The sequence below is a fragment of the Copadichromis virginalis genome, linkage group LG13 (genome assembly GCF_057382275.1).
Source record: "Copadichromis virginalis isolate Kocher_CV1m ecotype Utaka linkage group LG13, C_Virginalis_male_GT1.1, whole genome shotgun sequence".
Classification (NCBI taxonomy): domain Eukaryota; kingdom Metazoa; phylum Chordata; class Actinopteri; order Cichliformes; family Cichlidae; genus Copadichromis; species Copadichromis virginalis.
In genome coordinates, this window is record NC_140630.1 from 2,254,357 (window position 1) to 2,276,626 (window position 22,270).

The window sequence follows — 22,270 nt, forward strand, 5'->3', positions numbered from 1 at the left end:
GGATATAATGAAGATTTAGACATGACCAAGACATCAATATTGGGTGAACAACCCTCAGAAGCTCCACTAGCGGTTTAATGCCTGGGACCCTCCAGCATTTGTTCTAGAACTGAAGAAGCTTCTCGGATCGGGTGCAAAGAAGTTTTTAAAGCTCTCAAGAGTACCGTGAGGTGGATAACTGAGGACATACAAAGACTTTGAAAGATTTCCCAACTCCAAGATTAAGAATGCAATTAACACTGTGAAGAAGATGGTTTCAAATGGTAAGAGGAAGGCACTGCTGGGATTTGAACCCAGGATCTCCTGTTTACTAGACAGGCACTTTGACCAGCTGAGCCACAGCGCCTCCTGCTGTCAGGCAATCCGGTAATACCTGGTATTACCTGGTACTGCAGAAGGAGACGAGTTCACTTTTTTAACTTTTGTGCACTATCAATGTAGGATATGGTCAAATAGTCCAACAAGTAACTTCCTGTTCCTCACTTCTTCAATCACCTCGGTGGAAACATCATAAGGTGAAGGAGAAGCTTTTGAGACTGATTCAACAGGGTGAGTCTGAACAAGTCCTCAAAACAACTCTATTTCCCTTGGCAAGGGTGGATTCCCGCACTTTACTGTCAAAGCTTTGTTTGTTTCGTAAAGCACTCTTTTGAATGTGCTCAATGGCTAACTGGTAGCTTTCTGCAAGACTCTCTCAGCTCTCCAGATCTAATTTCTGTTCACGTAGCCAATCGGAAAGAGACATCTGCAGCAGGGGGCATGGCCCAGCTACATCAGTTTGACAGAAATCTGCTGGTATTGCAGAGGCTCCAATAGCCAAACATTGTACTCGTGCAGACGATGGTACTGCTGCCTCCTCCTCAAGAGTTGAGGAATACTCATGTCTCTTGCATACTGCCTTTTGTTGAATTCTCCCAATTCTTTGAATCTTTGGGCTGAAGGAGGGACAATACTCGGTGTATAAATGCTCAATCAACAATCATTTATTTCCATACAATTCAACAGTCAGAGCATTACAACGTCCGGACGGGAGAGATGCTACCAGAGGGTCAGGCACATGTCTCAAAATGGTGACGGGTTGCTCAGCTTTTTATAGTCTCTAGTGGCCCCCAGCTAGTCGTAAAAGCCAAAACATCACATTTTTTCTCTGTTACAGCGCCTAAGTTATGACCTCGGCAGTTGTTTCTCTGCTTTCTGTAAGGTGGGGGTGTGGAATGTGGTCTATCTATCTCCCCTGTCTTTAGACACAGAGTCTCCTGCTTACAACCTTCTCTTCATGATTCAACAATTAAGCATGTCAAGAAAACTGTGTAACACATTCCCAGCAGATCAAGGATACAGAGTGATGCACATTTATCTAATGAACTAATATGTGAATATGTTCTGTTAACTCAAAAGTATAATGAGAACTAAACTACATACAGCTCACACACTCTATATTAAAGGGTATAATGTGATCTACAGCAGTATTCTAATTCAACTACTTTGATTACATATATAAGGTAACACATAATAACAGAATAATCTAATAATTCCCCCTTTTGATCTCTGAAAGAGATCACTTACAACATGCACTCCAGGGTCGCAAGGTCCAGGTTTTCTTGATCCTGAGGCCCTCTGTCCCCCTTTAACGGGTGGATCATATGTGGGATGACCTCTGTGTTCACGCAGTTCAGATGCAAGCAAAGTTAGATTTACAACCATAACAGCAGTTACAGATGACACTCCCATCACTCCCCAGTTCTCCCACAGCTTTATTTTGGTGCTCCAGTTTTCCACTCCCATTTTAATGCCCCCTTATACCTTTCAAATGTACTTAGACTAGAACCTCTGTCTAAGGAGCTTTTAACCTTTATTCTTATTGCTGCAGCTACCAGTGTCTTCCAGTTTGGGTGATTCTCAGCTTCTTTCTTCGACCTCCGGGGTTAGACCACCCTTTAGTCATTGCACAGTTCTGGGGATTATTCTGCCCCGATTTCAAACAAGGATCTGTGTGTTTTGGGTTCACCGGCGTGTCCCCCTTTTTGCCAAGAGCCTCTCGAACCTCGTTGGTCTGGTGTTCCTGGTTTTCGCCAACCCCTTCATGGTTATTGCTGTGTTTGTGGGATCCATCTTCTCCAGGAGCCCAAACGTCATGACACTTGACCCCAGTTGCTGTCTCGGCAGTCCCTACATCTGTCCCTGCTGTGAAGGGTCCTCACATCTCCGTGTCCCCGTCTGGTGTCTCTTCCTTTCTCTGCAAGAGACAGAAAACCAAAACACCTCTCTCCCTAGCCTTGATAATCTAATATTGTTATCCATTGTTCTTCTAATGATTCAAATTTGGTTTAAAATATTATGTTCAGGACTTATTCTAATCATAATCTATGTGTGTGTAAAAGAAATCAAAAATTAGTGAACCCTTTCTAAGTCTAACACATTATAAGCTTAAGTTTTACCATAGCTAAATTATTAAACACAGAAATAACGTCATAAGATGTTCATAAAACCATTGTTTGATGTTCGGACTCAACTTCCCCCTTTTTGACACACTCCCATGTGTCAATTCATTGGAGCTAGACAATTAAAAGAGAAGGTTGGTGACATCATATCTCAGAAAGTATCAGAAATTCTTCTCTCGAGTACCGTTGCTCCAGCCTTGTCATCCCTGAGGATCTTCAATCCCGAAAATGTCCCTTCTCCTCATGTAATAAAGTCTGTCATCCTTCCATGCCCTGGTAACTGGTCCATCCAGAGCTGTAACATTTTGAAATGTACATACAACAAGCCAAACCACACCTTGGTCACACCAACCCTTTTCTGCCCTGAAGATGTCCAACACCATCTTAGTCTGGACCAGGGTTGTAATAGTTTTGCAATTTTCATCAGTTTTAACCAATTCTTTGCTAGTTTAGTTTAGTTTTTATTTTCTGAAAATCCTTAGTTTCAATTTAGTTTTGTTTGTGTTTTGCAAAAATTAAGTGTAACAAAATCCCAGTTCCATCATATCAGTCATGCTCTTCTGGTTATCCTTGGGTGTTGAGACTAATAACTATTAACTCTTGCCGCACCGTGTGGTCCTAATTTTGGTTGAAGTGAATTGATAATCTTTTGAAGGCGATTGTTTCACACCTTTATTTAGATGTCCCAGTCCTGTTGTCTCGGGATACATCACGCTGCCTTATCTGGGGTTAGCTGTTTTCTGGGGATGCGGGTTGAGTGGGTGAGCTCTTCAAGGAGGGGGAGTGTGCTCCCCCTGATGAGGTCTTCTAGGTAAGCTAGGTTAACCTTCTTGTGTGAGCTTTTCAAGTGCACTTTAAGGTTAGTGGGACTTTTAGTTTTATAAATGTCCCTCATGACCCCCTGATGACCCAGTATTTCATTTTTGCACACTGTAGTACACATTTTAGTTTTTGCTTGTAGCTCGCATACTCTACTTGCCACTCCTCTAAGTCCTGATGTTTCTTAGAGAGGGCAACAGTACCTTTAAAATTATATCACATGTGTGGGGGTGTGGCCTTGCCAATTGCTTTGCCCACCTTTTCAAAATGGCTGGCGTGCCCACAAGCACATTTCATGGAAAAAGAAAGGTAAGCTTGATATTTACATTTAAAATGTTTTGTTAAACTCAGATTTTTATTTTATTCTTTTTGCAAGTACCCCTCCTCGGTGGCGAGAAACTGTTGGTGTGGTCAAGTGGGTGCTCTAGAAACAAACGCTCAGGACAGAACAGTTATCAGTCATGTACTTCCTACAAGTTTTGCATATGTTTTATTCCATATTGATCCTCTGAGTGTAATGGTACATTTTAATTTGAATTTATCCAAACTAAACACAATATTTTCTTTATTTACTTTGCTCTTGTTCTTTTGCAGTACCACATCCTATCAAATGTCCCTGTCGATTATATTCTACATTTAATAACTTACTATTTCAAGTGAGAACCTAACTCATGTGGACCAATGTTTATTATTGCATATCTCTATTCTGAATGTGGCCAGTCATTCATAGGTATTGTTCAATTTTGGCGATTTTCCTCTATAAAATTTAATTGACTTTTTTACAGTGGCCTGCTGTGGTTAATAATAACATGTTCCAGTCATGAGTGGCATCAAAAGTCTTCTCCACTGTAGCATTTGGCATTCCCAATAATATAACATGATACCTTAATCAAAACACAGCTAATATAGCACAGTTTTCTTAATGCAAACATCAGTAACTCAAAATCAGCAACCACAGTGTTAAGTCTGCAGTTCATACTTATGTGAAGCTAGAGTCTCCTCCTCCAGTCTCTCTTATCCTCCTGCTCCTGAAAAAACAAAACAAAACAAAGCGAAGCATCCACCCTTCTCTTGTCGGCTGGGTGAATTGTTTATGAATTGTTTATTGGCATTTACTAATCCTAAAGTGGGTGCAGTCATTGTCTCAGTATCAAGTCAGTCAAAACTTTTAGTCGTCAGTCCATCACAGTCCATTCACATGCATACCTCCATACACATTCATACCAGATGTTGCTGATAATGGAGTCTCCCGCGCAACCTATTCGAGCCTCCATCACCAGCAAGATGACGTCATCATTTTAAAGGAAAACAATTCCTTGTTGTTTTTTGGGCCGGATTGACTCGGTGCAATCCTTTAGACTCAGAACTTCTCAGTGTTCCCTATAAGTGAATTTCTCCCAAGCCAATTACAATCATGGAGAAGCACACTTTGCAACTGTTTACAGTAATAATATTTTATAGCGCTTTAAATCTCAATCTTTCAGGCCTGGTTTAAAGAGCTGATTGTTAAATCATGAACTCACAAAATATCAACATATCACCACCGGTGGATCACACCTCTCAGATGTTTTTTCTCCAGTGCACTGTAACAAAAATGAAAACAGACATAACCAACAAAATACTACTAAAATAACACAAACTAGGGCCCGTTGCAGACATGTCCAAGCATAAAACTATCCTCTCTTGCTTACGAGAAAGAACACAAGCCAAAGCTCACTGATAAAATCAAGCTAGCGCTAAACAAAACCAAACAATCAACCAGAAATTCACAGGAACATTTTGCTTCCTGCCGGGACAATATTGTGTGGGAATGAGAACCTCAGGTGCCGTAACACCTTTTGTTCCTCCTTGAATTAAAACTCAATCACAGAAAATGCCGTACTCCGACCTAAAACTTACACTATTAATTCATCATTTTCACTCTGTGCCACTGTTCCTCATCAGGGCTGTGTGAAGCACAGCAAAGAATTCAGTCAAGGCCTTGAGCCATAAACAGACATCACGCACAGACATTGTTTTCATAACCAAACCGTTTTAGAGCTTATTCCTAAAATCTACATAAATGCCTTCTAGGTGACATATAACACATTCTAAGTAATCAATGGCTCCTCATAAAAAATTATGCATTGGGATGTTTGTGTGCAGCATTTTGCATATCAGCATAAGCAAAGCATTCTTCATTGCATCAGCGTGTATGTGTGTGTGCGTGTGGATCACTCTTCATTGCACAAGCGTGTGCATGTGTATGTGTGTGCATCACTTCTCAGTGAATCAACATTCCCGTGTGTGTGTGTGTGTGTGTGTGTGTGTGTGTGTGTGTGTATGTGTGTGTGTGTGTGTGTATGTGTGTGTCATTTCTCACTCACTCAACGAGTGCACGTGTTCATGTGTGTATTTCACTTCATTCTGAATCTGTGTGTTTGGAGACGTGTGTGTGTGTGTGTGTGTTTGTTCATCACTTTCCTGTTCTGGTGTTCTGGGTAAACCACGGCCTGAAGCATGCCCTGGGGTCCTGCCCCCCTCCTTTTCAGTTTGTTTGCGACCATTGCTGCTGCTGCTGCTGCTCAAAATTCAGTCCGTCCTGGTTCTGACCCCAATTGGGGCAGTCCTTTCTCCAGTGTCGATGTTCACCGCAGGTGAAACCTGCATCTTCTTCTGTGTTTTTTGTCCATTCTGAGGTGCCTTCTGTCCTCAGTTACTCCTCCTGTCTCGGTCACGCCCTTTTTCGCCACCCGATCATCCGTGTTGGTCCATCACTGTCCTGCACAGTGTGAATGCAAAGTTATCAAGGTCAGCATTCTTTCGCTCGGCCTTACTTTTCATTCGGGCTTGGCGGGCGTCTCGTCACAGCTCTGTCAGCTGACGCAGTCTGGGAATTTTCCCCCGTGTAGTGAAACGGGCCTTAGGTTTAGTGCTCTCCGTCTCGGCTGCATGAGATCACATTCCTGCAGGTCTGTTGACATTCTCAGGTCGTTGTTGTGGGTCCAGCTGTTGCAGCATTTGGTCAGTGTCACGTATGGGGGAGAGTAGGAGTCCAGTCAGCCTCGGCTTTCAGGGCCGGCAAAGCAGCCTGTAATTAAATATGTATAGAAAAAACAAAAACAAAACAAAACAAAAACAAACTAAAAACAAAAACAAACGAACAGGAAAATGTTGTTGTGTTGGCTGTGTTATTCAGAGGGGAGGCAATGGGGCCAGGCCCTGTGTCAGCCTTCTCTCCCCCTTTTTTTTTTTTTTTTTTTCTCTCCCGATATAATCAACTCCTAACCCACCAAGTTGACAGGACAACACAAGTACATATTAAAATTCTTAAGATCATGTTTAAAAACCCAAAAAAGGAATTTTCTTTCATTCAGTAATCACTTTTATTAATCAATCAACAGAAAACATGTCACAATTTGACTCTTTTTACCACTAAATTTGTTGCGTCTTGCCTGGTTGGTTAGACCAGTGTTCCTTTTTTTTTTTTTTTTAGTTAAATTGTTGTCCTGCAACCCAGAGGATTTCTTTGTCAGTAATGTATAGACTTCATCATTTAAGTATGTTAATTTTTCTTTAACCTTGCTGGAAAATCTTCACGTGTTCATGAGTGTAAGCTGTTTCTTCATTGCGTGTATGTGCATTTGTATAAAAGCAGGTTAATTTTATCTTTTCTCAAACTAGGCGTTACCTTAAAAGGAGCCTTTCTCTCAGATTTCTCTGCTTGTGTGTTTTTGTTTCACCTTTTTGTTGTGATGCTCCGGACGCCTTCCCAACCTCCACAAGTCCGTTGGCCCCGATTTTATGTGTTAAAACTTCTCTTAATTTCTCCTCTAATTCTCTCCTCGCTGCTGTCTGTTTCACAGCTGCTGATTCGTGCTGGGTGTGGTTCCCATTACCTATAATTTTGCTTCGGCCGCTGTGCTTGTGGGGGCAGTTGGTCCAGGTCCGCAGCTTCCTGTATTAACACACTAAGAGATTTATTTAATTTCATTTTCATCACTTTTAAACCGATAAGCAGGCAACACGCCTACCTTGACAGCGTAAACTGTACGCCAGTCTCCCAACACATTCCTCTCTGTACTCCTCCATAATTCTCCACTGCACACCTCTTACTATCTCTCCTTTTTATTTTTATTACACCACAGAGTAATACACCCAATTATGCCCATCTATCTCTATGTGGCTCCAAATTCCCTCTTTATTTTAATTTCACACTCGTCAGGGGACAGGCACACAACAATTTCAACCACTGAAACGAGGAATTTTAACCTTTTTATTTCTTAACTAATCTAGACTCAACGTTTGGTCGCAAAATGTGTCTTGTTCTAGTCCGGAATAAATGTGAACCCGTGATTACACGGCCGTTCCAGTGTTATTTCCGTGGCTATGCGGGGGCCCTCACCTCCCCAAGTCACCACCTCGGCACCTGGACGACGCCGGTCCTGGCCACGCGTCCACGGACAGGAGGGTCGCCACTCCATAGGCAAAATGTTCCACAGGTACACTAGACATCAACCTTTGATCCTAAAATGTGTATTTGCTCTAATGTCCTCCTAATCAAACACATCAACCGTCACTGTCACTGTGTTCACGCTTCACACTCCACACAAAAAACACACTCAGAGCGCGCCTCACTCACACTCTCACTCAGTGCGCGCTTTACCCACAAGACAGCACCCAGAGCGTGCTTCGCAGCTTCACACACACTCTCTCACCCAGAGCGCGCTTTCACACTCACACACAACACTTTTCCTCAGCGGGAATTTTACACAGAAACCTCTGAGCTCAACTATTAGATCTTCTTAAAGCACACTGCACCATAGACCAAAATACCCCTTTCTCTGCGCTTATGACCGCCACCACGGGGCAAAGTCGCATCATAAAAGTGATGCTTGCATCCCCGAAGTTATACCTGACATCATAAACCAGGTGTTGCTATGTACTAAATTTTTACTTTGTATTATGACCGCAGCCCTTTATACTCGACTGACGCCACAAACCACCGTCAAAACCTCTATCCAATGTACTAAAACTAGCACCAACCACTACTGCACTTCATGGCCGCACCACCGGAACACGGCCGTATCATAAACCAAACCTACGGACGTGTTTCGCTCTCGCGTTGCCAGCGTCCAACTGCACCGTGAGCCAGCATCTGCTTTTCCTTAAATCAACTTCTATTTCATAGCCGGCAAAAGCCAGGACGTCACTGACACCATAAACAAAATAAACAAACCTCGACTTCAATGTACTGGACTAATGGCCGCGTCTTCAGAAGAAATTCTAACGTATTATTGCTACAGAAGCCAGTATTAGACAAAATTAAATGTGGAAGGTAAAGTGGCTGCAACTAGTCCAACGTAGTATGTTATTAGTATCTCGGTAGAAGCAGATTACTGCAACTAGTCCAACGTAGTATGTTATTAGTATCTCGGTAGAAGCAGATTACTGCAACTAGTCCAACGTAGTATGTTATTAGTATCTCGGTAGAAGCAGTTTATTTAACACACTGGAATTCAGCCTCAACTTATGTTGTTAGTATCTTGCGCCAAAAACCAGACACCGACAAATTTACTGTGAAAATACATGTGACTCAGCGAACAGATTAATTTGGAAAGCCCAATATGCACATTTGGTATTTATAATACAACAGGCTGTGCTTACCTTTTTATTTTTGGACCGGTCCTCTGTTCACCTCGCCTCACGATCTCACCAAAGGTCAAATCTGCACCTCCTCAGCACACCAAAGATCCGGGTCACACGGCACCAAGTTGTTGAATTCTCCCAATTCTTTGAATCTTTGGGCTGAAGGAGGGACAATACTCGGTGTATAAATGCTCAATCAACAATCATTTATTTCCATACAATTCAACAGTCAGAGCATTACAACGTCCGGACGGGAGAGATGCTACCAGAGGGTCAGGCACATGTCTCAAAATGGTGACGGGTTGCTCAGCTTTTTATAGTCTCTAGTGGCCCCCAGCTAGTCGTAAAAGCCAAAACATCACATTTTTTCTCTGTTACAGCGCCTAAGTTATGACCTCGGCAGTTGTTTCTCTGCTTTCTGTAAGGTGGGGGTGTGGAATGTGGTCTATCTATCTCCCCTGTCTTTAGACACAGAGTCTCCTGCTTACAACCTTCTCTTCATGATTCAACAATTAAGCATGTCAAGAAAACAGTGTAACACATTCCCAGCAGATCAAGGATACAGAGTGATGCACATTTATCTAATGAACTAATATGTGAATATGTTCTGTTAACTCAAAAGTATAATGAGAACTAAACTACATACAGCTCACACACTCTATATTAAAGGGTATAATGTGATCTACAGCAGTATTCTAATTCAACTACTTTGATTACATATATAAGGTAACACATAATAACAGAATAATCTAATACTTTACTGCCTCGGTTGGAAAATCTGGCTCTTTGTTGCGGCGCAAGAGCTGTGCAGTAAAGCCTTCAATGGCATTTTCCTCATCATTAGAACTCTGATCAGATATATCACAGGCATGCAGATACGGACGTCTCAACAGCCCATCTGCATCTTGGTTGTCCTTCCCAGCACTATACTCAATGTCAAAATCAAAACTGGAAAGTACGGCCAACCAGCAATGCCCTACTGCGTCCAACTTTGCAGATGTTAAAACGTATGTGAGTGGATTATTGTCTGTCATCACTGTACATTTTACTCCATAGATACAGCGGAAAACGTTCTGGGTGACAGCCCACTTCACAGACAGGAAGTCAAGCTTGTGTGCAGGGTACCTTTGCTCGGACTTGGAGAGACCCCTACTGGCACAGGCAATAACTCTTAACTTGCTCTCCTGTTCTTGATATAGGGCTGCACCGAGAACATGGGCGCTTGCATCGGTGTGCACAATATAATGTTCTTTGGATCTGCAAACCCAAGAACAGGAGCTGTTGTGAGCTTGAGAATCAATGTCTTAAAAGTATCTTCAGCGGTTGGGGTCCATTTTTTGTGAAAAAGGCTTTTTGAGATCCGCACTGGTAGAAACCTTGTGGTTTCTGCCAGACAGACTGGATTTTCTCTTCAGTGGGAGGCAACCAGCACTTAAGTGATTAAGGGGTATTGCAAGCTTGGAATAGTCTTTTATAAACCTCCTGTAATATCCAGTGAACCCAAGGAAAGACTTAAGCTACTTGATGTTAGCTGGTCTTGGCCAGGTAGTGAGGGCAGCTGGATCTGTTTTGAGCCCTTCTGATGATACAACATGGCTGAGATATTGGACAGATGTCCTGAAGAACTGACATTTCTCTGGCGACAGCTTTAAAGTAAATTCTTTCATCCTATGGAGGACCTTCAGCGATCATTCCTCATGGTTCTCAAGTGTAGCTGAGAAAGGAGTGACATCATCAAGAAAAACCGAGACCTGACTCAAATTCCTGCTGCCTATACACTTTTCCATAACATAAGAGGAAAGTAGAACACCTCCTTATGCTGTTTTTAATAGAGAACTCTTCGGCATTTATTTTAACACAACACCTAACAGTCTTACCTTCTCTTATCAGTAACTCGAATGATTTGCAGAATCTTGACAGTACTTTTGGGACGAAAGCTCAATATAACCCTGCCTCACCCAGTTTCTATACTGGTCCATTTATGTCTGTTGTCACAGTTGCGCAGTTTCATGTTTTAGTAGACTTTCAGTTTTGATGTTTTTCATCTGCATGTGGTGCACAGCTGCTGGGGTGTCCTTTGCTAAATCTTTAGTGCCTCCAAACTTCAGATTCAACAGATTACTTCCTTTTATTTTGACATTGAGGAAAAGTTGCCTACACAGAATTTCTTATTTTGAAATAGCTCAACAGGTACTGCTGGGATTTGAACCCAGGATCTCCTGTTTACAAGGCAGGTGCTTTGACCGGCTAAGCTACAGTGCCTCCTTCAGGGAAGGGAAAAACCAAGTAACCTCTGCAGGCACAGTTTTGAATCGGTTTGTCACATTTTTCCCCACCAGCTGTTGGACAGTAGCCAGAGGCACACAGCTCAAGGCGCTGTGGCTTAGCTGGCCAAAGCGCCTGTCTCGTAAACAGGAGATCCTGGGTTCAAATCCCAGCAGTGCCTTACCTCCCTACCAATGCCATTACATTTCATTAATGAGTGCTGATGGCGGGAAGCATTGGGCGTTATGCTTTCTCTCCTTCGTTTCCAAGAAGAGGACACAATGAAGATTTAGACATGCCCAAGACATCAATATTGGGTGAACAACCCTCAGAAGCTCCACTAGCGGTTTAATGCCTGGGACCCTCCAGCATTTGTTCTAGAACTGAAGAAGCTTCTCGGATCGGGTGCAAAGAAGTTTTTAAAGCTCTCAAGAGTACCGTGAGGTGGATAACTGAGGACATACAAAGACTTTGAAAGATTTCCCAACTCCAAGATTAAGAATGCAATTAACACTGTGAAGAAGATGGTTTCAAATGGTAACAGGAAGGCACTGCTGGGATTTGAACCCAGGATCTCCTGTTTACTAGACAGGCGCTTTGACCAGCTGAGCCACAGCGCCTCCTGCTGACTGGCAAACCGGTAATACCTGGTATTACCTGGTACTGCAGAAGGAGACGAGTTCACTTTTTTAACTTTTGTGCACTATCAATGTAGGATATGGTCAAATAGTCCAACAAGTAACTTCCTGTTCCTCACTTCTTCAATGACCTCGGTGGAAACATCATAAGGTGAAGGAGAAGCTTTTGAGACTGATTCAACAGGGTGAGTCTGAACAAGTCCTCAAAACAACTCTATTTCCCTTGGCAAGGGTGGATTCCCGCACTTTACTGTCAAAGCTTTGTTTGTTTCGTAAAGCACTCTTTTGAATGTGCTCAATGGCTAACTGGTAGCTTTCTGCAAGACTCTCTCAGCTCTCCAGATCTAATTTCTGTTCACGTAGCCAATCGGAAAGAGACATCTGCAGCAGGGGGCATGGCCCAGCTACATCAGTTTGACAGAAATCTGCTGGTATTGCAGAGGCTCCAATAGCCAAACATTGTACTCGTGCAGACGATGGTACTGCTGCCTCCTCCTCAAGAGTTGAGGAATACTCATGTCTCTTGCATACTGCCTTTACTGCCTCGGTTGGAAAATCTGGCTCTTTGTTGCGGCGCAAGAGCTGTGCAGTAAAGCCTTCAATGGCATTTTCCTCATCATTAGAACTCTGATCAGATATATCACAGGCATGCAGATACGGACGTCTCAACAGCCCATCTGCATCTTGGTTGTCCTTCCCAGCACTATGCTCAATGTCAAAATCAAAACTGGAAAGTACGGCCAACCAGCAATGCCCTACTGCGTCCAACTTTGCAGATGTTAAAACGTATGTGAGTGGATTATTGTCTGTCATCACTGTACATTTTACTCCATAGATACAGCGGAAAACGTTCTGGGTGACAGCCCACTTCACAGACAGGAAGTCAAGCTTGTGTGCAGGGTACCTTTGCTCGGACTTGGAGAGACCCCTACTGGCACAGGCAATGACTCTTAACTTGCTCTCCTGTTCTTGATATAGGGCTGCACCGAGAACATGGGCGCTTGCATCGGTGTGCACAATATAATGTTCTTTGGATCTGCAAACCCAAGAACAGGAGCTGTTGTGAGCTTGAGAATCAATGTCTTAAAAGTATCTTCAGCGGTTGGGGTCCATTTTTCGTGAAAAAGGCATTTTGAGATCCGCACTGGTAGAAACCTTGTGGTTTCTGCCAGACAGACTGGATTTTCTCTTCAGTGGGAGGCAACCAGCACTTAAGTGATTAAGGGGTATTGCAAGCTTGGAATAGTCTTTTATAAACCTCCTGTAATATCCAGTGAACCCAAGGAAAGACTTAAGCTACTTGATGTTATCTGGTCTTGGCCAGGTAGTGAGGGCAGCTGGATCTGTTTTGAGCCCTTCTGATGATACAACATGGCTGAGATATTGGACAGATGTCCTGAAGAACTGACATTTCTCTGGCGACAGCTTTAAAGTAAATTCTTTCATCCTATGGAGGACCTTCAGCGATCATTCCTCATGGTTCTCAAGTGTAGCTGAGAAAGGAGTGACATCATCAAGAAATACCGAGACCTGACTCAAATTCCTGCTGCCTATACACTTTTCCATAACATAAGAGGAAAGTAGAACACCTCCTTATGCTGTTTTTAATAGAGAACTCTTCGGCATTTATTTTAACACAACACCTAACAGTCTTACCTTCTCTTATCAGTAACTCGAATGATTTGCAGAATCTTGACAGTACTTTTGGGACGAAAGCTCAATATAACCCTGCCTCACCCAGTTTCTATACTGGTCCATTTATGTCTGTTGTCACAGTTGCGCAGTTTCATGTTTTAGTAGACTTTCAGTTTTGATGTTTTTCATCTGCATGTGGTGCACAGCTGCTGGGGTGTCCTTTGCTAAATCTTTAGTGCCTCCAAACTTCAGATTCAACAGATTACTTCCTTTTATTTTGACATTGAGGAAAAGTTGCCTACACAGAATTTCTTATTTTGAAATAGCTCAACAGGCACTGCTGGGATTTGAACCCAGGATCTCCTGTTTACAAGACAGGTGCTTTGACCGGCTAAGCTACAGTGCCTCCTTCAGGGAAGGGAAAAACCAAGTAACCTCTGCAGACACAGTTTTGAATCGGTTTGTCACATTTTTCCCCACCAGCTGTTGGACAGTAGCCAGAGGCACACAGCTCGTAAACAGGATATCCTGGGTTCAAATCCCAGCAGTGCCTTACCTCCCTACAAATGCCATTACATTTCATTAATGAGTGGTGATGGCGGGAAGCATTGGGCGTTATGCTTTCTCTCCTTCGTTTCCAAGAAGAGGACACAATGAAGATTTAGACATGCCCAAGACATCAATATTGGGTGAACAACCCTCAGAAGCTCCACTAGCGGTTTAATGCCTGGGACCCTCCAGCATTTGTTCTAGAACTGAAGAAGCTTCTCGGATCGGGTGCAAAGAAGTTTTTAAAGCTCTCAAGAGTACCGTGAGGTGGATAACTGAGGACATACAAAGACTTTGAAAGATTTCCCAACTCCAAGATTAAGAATGCAATTAACACTGTGAAGAAGATGGTTTCAAATGGTAACAGGAAGGCACTGCTGGGATTTGAACCCAGGATCTCCTGTTTACTAGACAGGCACTTTGACCAGCTAAGCCACAGCGCCTCCTGCTGACAGGCAATCCGGTAATACCTGGTATTACCTGGTACTGCAGAAGGAGACGAGTTCACTTTTTTAACTTTTGTGCACTATCAATGTAGGATATGGTCAAATAGTCCAACAAGTAACTTCCTGTTCCTCACTTCTTCAATGACCTCGGTGGAAACATCATAAGGTGAAGGAGAAGCTTTTGAGACTGATTCAACAGGGTGAGTCTGAACAAGTCCTCAAAACAACTCTATTTCCCTTGGCAAGGGTGGATTCCCGCACTTTACTGTCAAAGCTTTGTTTGTTTCGTAAAGCACTCTTTTGAATGTGCTCAATGGCTAACTGGTAGCTTTCTGCAAGACTCTCTCAGCTCTCCAGATCTAATTTCTGTTCACGTAGCCAATCGGAAAGAGACATCTGCAGCAGGGGGCATGGCCCAGCTACATCAGTTTGACAGAAATCTGCTGGTATTGCAGAGGCTCCAATAGCCAAACATTGTACTCGTGCAGACGATGGTACTGCTGCCTCCTCCTCAAGAGTTGAGGAATACTCATGTCTCTTGCATACTGCCTTTACTGCCTCGGTTGGAAAATCTGGCTCTTTGTTGCGGCGCAAGAGCTGTGCAGTAAAGCCTTCAATGGCATTTTCCTCATCATTAGAACTCTGATCAGATATATCACAGGCATGCAGATACGGACGTCTCAACAGCCCATCTGCATCTTGGTTGTCCTTCCCAGCACTATACTCAATGTCAAAATCAAAACTGGAAAGTACGGCCAACCAGCAATGCCCTACTGCGTCCAACTTTGCAGATGTTAAAACGTATGTGAGTGGATTATTGTCTGTCATCACTGTACATTTTACTCCATAGATACAGCGGAAAACGTTCTGGGTGACAGCCCACTTCACAGACAGGAAGTCAAGCTTGTGTGCAGGGTACCTTTGCTCGGACTTGGAGAGACCCCTACTGGCACAGGCAATGACTCTTAACTTGCTCTCCTGTTCTTGATATAGGGCTGCACCGAGAACATGGGCGCTTGCATCGGTGTGCACAATATAATGTTCTTTGGATCTGCAAACCCAAGAACAGGAGCTGTTGTGAGCTTGAGAATCAATGTCTTAAAAGTATCTTCAGCGGTTGGGGTCCATTTTTTGTGAAAAAGGCTTTTTGAGATCCGCACTGGTAGAAACCTTGTGGTTTCTGCCAGACAGACTGGATTTTCTCTTCAGTGGGAGGCAACCAGCACTTAAGTGATTAAGGGGTATTGCAAGCTTGGAATAGTCTTTTATAAACCTCCTGTAATATCCAGTGAACCCAAGGAAAGACTTAAGCTACTTGATGTTATCTGGTCTTGGCCAGGTAGTGAGGGCAGCTGGATCTGTTTTGAGCCCTTCTGATGATACAACATGGCTGAGATATTGGACAGATGTCCTGAAGAACTGACATTTCTCTGGCGACAGCTTTAAAGTAAATTCTTTCATCCTATGGAGGACCTTCAGCGATCATTCCTCATGGTTCTCAAGTGTAGCTGAGAAAGGAGTGACATCATCAAGAAATACCGAGACCTGACTCAAATTCCTGCTGCCTATACACTTTTCCATAACATAAGAGGAAAGTAGAACACCTCCTTATGCTGTTTTTAATAGAGAACTCTTCGGCATTTATTTTAACACAACACCTAACAGTCTTACCTTCTCTTATCAGTAACTCGAATGATTTGCAGAATCTTGACAGTACTTTTGGGACGAAAGCTCAATATAACCCTGCCTCACCCAGTTTCTATACTGGTCCATTTATGTCTGTTGTCACAGTTGCGCAGTTTCATGTTTTAGTAGACTTTCAGTTTTGATGTTTTTCATCTGCATGTGGTGCACAGCTGCTGGGGTGTCCTTTGCTAAATCTTTAGTGCCTCCAAACTTCAGATTCAACAGATTACTTCCTTTTATTTTGACATTGAGGAAAAGTTGCCTACACAGAATTTCTTATTTTGAAATAGCTCAACAGGCACTGCTGGGATTTGAACCCAGGATCTCCTGTTTACAAGACAGGTGCTTTGACCGGCTAAGCTACAGTGCCTCCTTCAGGGAAGGGAAAAACCAAGTAACCTCTGCAGACACAGTTTTGAATCGGTTTGTCACATTTTTCCCCACCAGCTGTTGGACAGTAGCCAGAGGCACACAGCTCGTAAACAGGATATCCTGGGTTCAAATCCCAGCAGTGCCTTACCTCCCTACAAATGCCATTACATTTCATTAATGAGTGCTGATGGCGGGAAGCATTGGGCGTTATGCTTTCTCTCCTTCGTTTCCAAGAAGAGGACACAATGAAGATTTAGACATGCCCAAGACATCAATATTGGGTGAACAACCCTCAGAAGCTCCACTAGCGGTTTAATGCCTGGGACCCTCCAGCATTTGTTCTAGAACTGAAGAAGCTTCTCGGATCGGGTGCAAAGAAGTTTTTAAAGCTCTCAAGAGTACCGTGAGGTGGATAACTGAGGACATACAAAGACTTTGAAAGATTTCCCAACTCCAAGATTAAGAATGCAATTAACACTGTGAAGAAGATGGTTTCAAATGGTAACAGGAAGGCACTGCTGGGATTTGAACCCAGGATCTCCTGTTTACTAGACAGGCACTTTGACCAGCTAAGCCACAGCGCCTCCTGCTGACAGGCTATCCGGTAATACCTGGTATTACCTGGTACTGCAGAAGGAGACGAGTTCACTTTTTTAACTTTTGTGCACTATCAATGTAGGATATGGTCAAATAGTCCAACAAGTAACTTCCTGTTCCTCACTTCTTCAATGACCTCGGTGGAAACATCATAAGGTGAAGGAGAAGCTTTTGAGACTGATTCAACAGGGTGAGTCTGAACAAGTCCTCAAAACAACTCTATTTCCCTTGGCAAGGGTGGATTCCCGCACTTTACTGTCAAAGCTTTGTTTGTTTCGTAAAGCACTCTTTTGAATGTGCTCAATGGCTAACTGGTAGCTTTCTGCAAGACTCTCTCAGCTCTCCAGATCTAATTTCTGTTCACGTAGCCAATCGGAAAGAGACATCTGCAGCAGGGGGCATGGCCCAGCTACATCAGTTTGACAGAAATCTGCTGGTATTGCAGAGGCTCCAATAGCCAAACATTGTACTCGTGCAGACGATGGTACTGCTGCCTCCTCCTCAAGAGTTGAGGAATACTCATGTCTCTTGCATACTGCCTTTACTGCCTCGGTTGGAAAATCTGGCTCTTTGTTGCGGCGCAAGAGCTGTGCAGTAAAGCCTTCAATGGCATTTTCCTCATCATTAGAACTCTGATCAGATATATCACAGGCATGCAGATACGGACGTCTCAACAGCCCATCTGCATCTTGGTTGTCCTTCCCAGCACTATACTCAATGTCAAAATCAAAACTGGAAAGTACGGCCAACCAGCAATGCCCTACTGCGTCCAACTTTGCAGATGTTAAAACGTATGTGAGTGGATTATTGTCTGTCATCACTGTACATTTTACTCCATAGATACAGCGGAAAACGTTCTGGGTGACAGCCCACTTCACAGACAGGAAGTCAAGCTTGTGTGCAGGGTACCTTTGCTCGGACTTGGAGAGACCCCTACTGGCACAGGCAATGACTCTTAACTTGCTCTCCTGTTCTTGATATAGGGCTGCACCGAGAACATGGGCGCTTGCATCGGTGTGCACAATATAATGTTCTTTGGATCTGCAAACCCAAGAACAGGAGCTGTTGTGAGCTTGAGAATCAATGTCTTAAAAGTATCTTCAGCGGTTGGGGTCCATTTTTCGTGAAAAAGGCTTTTTGAGATCCGCACTGGTAGAAACCTTGTGGTTTCTGCCAGACAGACTGGATTTTCTCTTCAGTGGGAGGCAACCAGCACTTAAGTGATTAAGGGGTATTGCAAGCTTGGAATAGTCTTTTATAAACCTCCTGTAATATCCAGTGAACCCAAGGAAAGACTTAAGCTACTTGATGTTATCTGGTCTTGGCCAGGTAGTGAGGGCAGCTGGATCTGTTTTGAGCCCTTCTGATGATACAACATGGCTGAGATATTGGACAGATGTCCTGAAGAACTGACATTTCTCTGGCGACAGCTTTAAAGTAAATTCTTTCATCCTATGGAGGACCTTCAGCGATCATTCCTCATGGTTCTCAAGTGTAGCTGAGAAAGGAGTGACATCATCAAGAAATACCGAGACCTGACTCAAATTCCTGCTGCCTATACACTTTTCCATAACATAAGAGGAAAGTAGAACACCTCCTTATGCTGTTTTTAATAGAGAACTCTTCGGCATTTATTTTAACACAACACCTAACAGTCTTACCTTCTCTTATCAGTAACTCGAATGATTTGCAGAATCTTGACAGTACTTTTGGGACGAAAGCTCAATATAACCCTGCCTCACCCAGTTTCTATACTGGTCCATTTATGTCTGTTGTCACAGTTGCGCAGTTTCATGTTTTAGTAGACTTTCAGTTTTGATGTTTTTCATCTGCATGTGGTGCACAGCTGCTGGGGTGTCCTTTGCTAAATCTTTAGTGCCTCCAAACTTCAGATTCAACAGATTACTTCCTTTTATTTTGACATTGAGGAAAAGTTGCCTACACAGAATTTCTTATTTTGAAATAGCTCAACAGGCACTGCTGGGATTTGAACCCAGGATCTCCTGTTTACAAGACAGGTGCTTTGACCGGCTAAGCTACAGTGCCTCCTTCAGGGAAGGGAAAAACCAAGTAACCTCTGCAGACACAGTTTTGAATCGGTTTGTCACATTTTTCCCCACCAGCTGTTGGACAGTAGCCAGAGGCACACAGCTCAAGGCGCTGTGGCTTAGCTGGCCAAAGCGCCTGTCTCGTAAACAGGAGATCCTGGGTTCAAATCCCAGCAGTGCCTCACCTCCCTACCAATGCCATTACATTTCATTAATGAGTGCTGATGGCGGGAAGCATTGGGCGTTATGCTTTCTCTCCTTCGTTTCCAAGAAGAGGACACAATGAAGATTTAGACATGCCCAAGACATCAATATTGGGTGAACAACCCTCAGAAGCTCCACTAGCGGTTTAATGCCTGGGACCCTCCAGCATTTGTTCTAGAACTGAAGAAGCTTCTCGGATCGGGTGCAAAGAAGTTTTTAAAGCTCTCAAGAGTACCGTGAGGTGGATAACTGAGGACATACAAAGACTTTGAAAGATTTCCCAACTCCAAGATTAAGAATGCAATTAACACTGTGAAGAAGATGGTTTCAAATGGTAACAGGAAGGCACTGCTGGGATTTGAACCCAGGATCTCCTGTTTACTAGACAGGCACTTTGACCAGCTAAGCCACAGCGCCTCCTGCTGTCAGGCAATCCGGTAATACCTGGTATTACCTGGTACTGCAGAAGGAGACGAGTTCACTTTTTTAACTTTTGTGCACTATCAATGTAGGATATGGTCAAATAGTCCAACAAGTAACTTCCTGTTCCTCACTTCTTCAATGACCTCGGTGGAAACATCATAAGGTGAAGGAGAAGCTTTTGAGACTGATTCAACAGGGTGAGTCTGAACAAGTCCTCAAAACAACTCTATTTCCCTTGGCAAGGGTGGATTCCCGCACTTTACTGTCAAAGCTTTGTTTGTTTCGTAAAGCACTCTTTTGAATGTGCTCAATGGCTAACTGGTAGCTTTCTGCAAGACTCTCTCAGCTCTCCAGATCTAATTTCTGTTCACGTAGCCAATCGGAAAGAGACATCTGCAGCAGGGGGCATGGCCCAGCTACATCAGTTTGACAGAAATCTGCTGGTATTGCAGAGGCTCCAATAGCCAAACATTGTACTCGTGCAGACGATGGTACTGCTGCCTCCTCCTCAAGAGTTGAGGAATACTCATGTCTCTTGCATACTGCCTTTACTGCCTCGGTTGGAAAATCTGGCTCTTTGTTGCGGCGCAAGAGCTGTGCAGTAAAGCCTTCAATGGCATTTTCCTCATCATTAGAACTCTGATCAGATATATCACAGGCATGCAGATACGGACGTCTCAACAGCCCATCTGCATCTTGGTTGTCCTTCCCAGCACTATACTCAATGTCAAAATCAAAACTGGAAAGTACGGCCAACCAGCAATGCCCTACTGCGTCCAACTTTGCAGATGTTAAAACGTATGTGAGTGGATTATTGTCTGTCATCACTGTACATTTTACTCCATAGATACAGCGGAAAACGTTCTGGGTGACAGCCCACTTCACAGACAGGAAGTCAAGCTTGTGTGCAGGGTACCTTTGCTCGGACTTGGAGAGACCCCTACTGGCACAGGCAATGACTCTTAACTTGCTCTCCTGTTCTTGATATAGGGCTGCACCGAGAACATGGGCGCTTGCATCGGTATGCACAATATAATGTTCTTTGGATCTGCAAACCCAAGAACAGGAGCTGTTGTGAGCTTGAGAATCAATGTCTTAAAAGTATCTTCAGCGGTTGGGGTCCATTTTTTGTGAAAAAGGCTTTTTGAGATCCGCACTGGTAGAAACCTTGTGGTTTCTGCCAGACAGACTGGATTTTCTCTTCAGTGGGAGGCAACCAGCACTTAAGTGATTAAGGGGTATTGCAAGCTTGGAATAGTCTTTTATAAACCTCCTGTAATATCCAGTGAACCCAAGGAAAGACTTAAGCTACTTGATGTTATCTGGTCTTGGCCAGGTAGTGAGGGCAGCTGGATCTGTTTTGAGCCCTTCTGATGATACAACATGGCTGAGATATTGGACAGATGTCCTGAAGAACTGACATTTCTCTGGCGACAGCTTTAAAGTAAATTCTTTCATCCTATGGAGGACCTTCAGCGATCATTCCTCATGGTTCTCAAGTGTAGCTGAGAAAGGAGTGACATCATCAAGAAATACCGAGACCTGACTCAAATTCCTGCTGCCTATACACTTTTCCATAACATAAGAGGAAAGTAGAACACCTCCTTATGCTGTTTTTAATAGAGAACTCTTCGGCATTTATTTTAACACAACACCTAACAGTCTTACCTTCTCTTATCAGTAACTCGAATGATTTGCAGAATCTTGACAGTACTTTTGGGACGAAAGCTCAATATAACCCTGCCTCACCCAGTTTCTATACTGGTCCATTTATGTCTGTTGTCACAGTTGCGCAGTTTCATGTTTTAGTAGACTTTCAGTTTTGATGTTTTTCATCTGCATGTGGTGCACAGCTGCTGGGGTGTCCTTTGCTAAATCTTTAGTGCCTCCAAACTTCAGATTCAACAGATTACTTCCTTTTATTTTGACATTGAGGAAAAGTTGCCTACACAGAATTTCTTATTTTGAAATAGCTCAACAGGCACTGCTGGGATTTGAACCCAGGATCTCCTGTTTACAAGACAGGTGCTTTGACCGGCTAAGCTACAGTGCCTCCTTCAGGGAAGGGAAAAACCAAGTAACCTCTGCAGACACAGTTTTGAATCGGTTTGTCACATTTTTCCCCACCAGCTGTTGGACAGTAGCCAGAGGCACACAGCTCGTAAACAGGATATCCTGGGTTCAAATCCCAGCAGTGCCTTACCTCCCTACAAATGCCATTACATTTCATTAATGAGTGGTGATGGCGGGAAGCATTGGGCGTTATGCTTTCTCTCCTTCGTTTCCAAGAAGAGGACACAATGAAGATTTAGACATGCCCAAGACATCAATATTGGGTGAACAACCCTCAGAAGCTCCACTAGCGGTTTAATGCCTGGGACCCTCCAGCATTTGTTCTAGAACTGAAGAAGCTTCTCGGATCGGGTGCAAAGAAGTTTTTAAAGCTCTCAAGAGTACCGTGAGGTGGATAACTGAGGACATACAAAGACTTTGAAAGATTTCCCAACTCCAAGATTAAG

At 43.4% G+C, this 22,270-nt stretch overlaps 1 long non-coding RNA gene and 12 other non-coding genes across 13 annotated transcripts; 2 read left to right on the forward strand and 11 right to left on the reverse strand.

Annotated features, from left to right (window-relative positions):
• Positions 1-272: 272 nt before the first annotated feature.
• Positions 273-346, reverse strand: trnat-agu (transfer RNA threonine (anticodon AGU)). The gene has a single exon. It is a non-coding gene; the product is annotated as a tRNA-Thr (tRNA).
• A 615-nt stretch (positions 347-961) lies between these two features.
• Positions 962-5,371, reverse strand: LOC146694906 (uncharacterized). The gene is made up of 2 exons (XR_014923497.1): positions 4,240-5,371; positions 962-2,736 (listed from the first exon to the last, which is right to left on the reverse strand). It is a non-coding gene; the product is annotated as an uncharacterized LOC146694906 (long non-coding RNA).
• Positions 5,372-11,076: 5,705 nt separating this feature from the next.
• trnat-ugu (transfer RNA threonine (anticodon UGU)) lies at positions 11,077-11,150 on the reverse strand. Its single transcript has one exon. It is a non-coding gene; the product is annotated as a tRNA-Thr (tRNA).
• A 110-nt stretch (positions 11,151-11,260) lies between these two features.
• Positions 11,261-11,334, forward strand: trnat-cgu (transfer RNA threonine (anticodon CGU)). The gene has a single exon. It is a non-coding gene; the product is annotated as a tRNA-Thr (tRNA).
• Positions 11,335-11,699: 365 nt separating this feature from the next.
• Positions 11,700-11,773, reverse strand: trnat-agu (transfer RNA threonine (anticodon AGU)). Its single transcript has one exon. It is a non-coding gene; the product is annotated as a tRNA-Thr (tRNA).
• A 1,985-nt stretch (positions 11,774-13,758) lies between these two features.
• On the reverse strand, positions 13,759-13,832 carry trnat-ugu (transfer RNA threonine (anticodon UGU)). Its single transcript has one exon. It is a non-coding gene; the product is annotated as a tRNA-Thr (tRNA).
• A 512-nt stretch (positions 13,833-14,344) lies between these two features.
• Positions 14,345-14,418, reverse strand: trnat-agu (transfer RNA threonine (anticodon AGU)). Its single transcript has one exon. It is a non-coding gene; the product is annotated as a tRNA-Thr (tRNA).
• A 1,985-nt stretch (positions 14,419-16,403) lies between these two features.
• trnat-ugu (transfer RNA threonine (anticodon UGU)) lies at positions 16,404-16,477 on the reverse strand. Its single transcript has one exon. It is a non-coding gene; the product is annotated as a tRNA-Thr (tRNA).
• A 512-nt stretch (positions 16,478-16,989) lies between these two features.
• On the reverse strand, positions 16,990-17,063 carry trnat-agu (transfer RNA threonine (anticodon AGU)). Its single transcript has one exon. It is a non-coding gene; the product is annotated as a tRNA-Thr (tRNA).
• Positions 17,064-19,048: 1,985 nt separating this feature from the next.
• trnat-ugu (transfer RNA threonine (anticodon UGU)) lies at positions 19,049-19,122 on the reverse strand. The gene has a single exon. It is a non-coding gene; the product is annotated as a tRNA-Thr (tRNA).
• Positions 19,123-19,232: 110 nt separating this feature from the next.
• trnat-cgu (transfer RNA threonine (anticodon CGU)) lies at positions 19,233-19,306 on the forward strand. The gene has a single exon. It is a non-coding gene; the product is annotated as a tRNA-Thr (tRNA).
• A 365-nt stretch (positions 19,307-19,671) lies between these two features.
• trnat-agu (transfer RNA threonine (anticodon AGU)) lies at positions 19,672-19,745 on the reverse strand. The gene has a single exon. It is a non-coding gene; the product is annotated as a tRNA-Thr (tRNA).
• Positions 19,746-21,730: 1,985 nt separating this feature from the next.
• On the reverse strand, positions 21,731-21,804 carry trnat-ugu (transfer RNA threonine (anticodon UGU)). The gene has a single exon. It is a non-coding gene; the product is annotated as a tRNA-Thr (tRNA).
• Between the last annotated feature and the right edge of the window lie 466 nt (positions 21,805-22,270).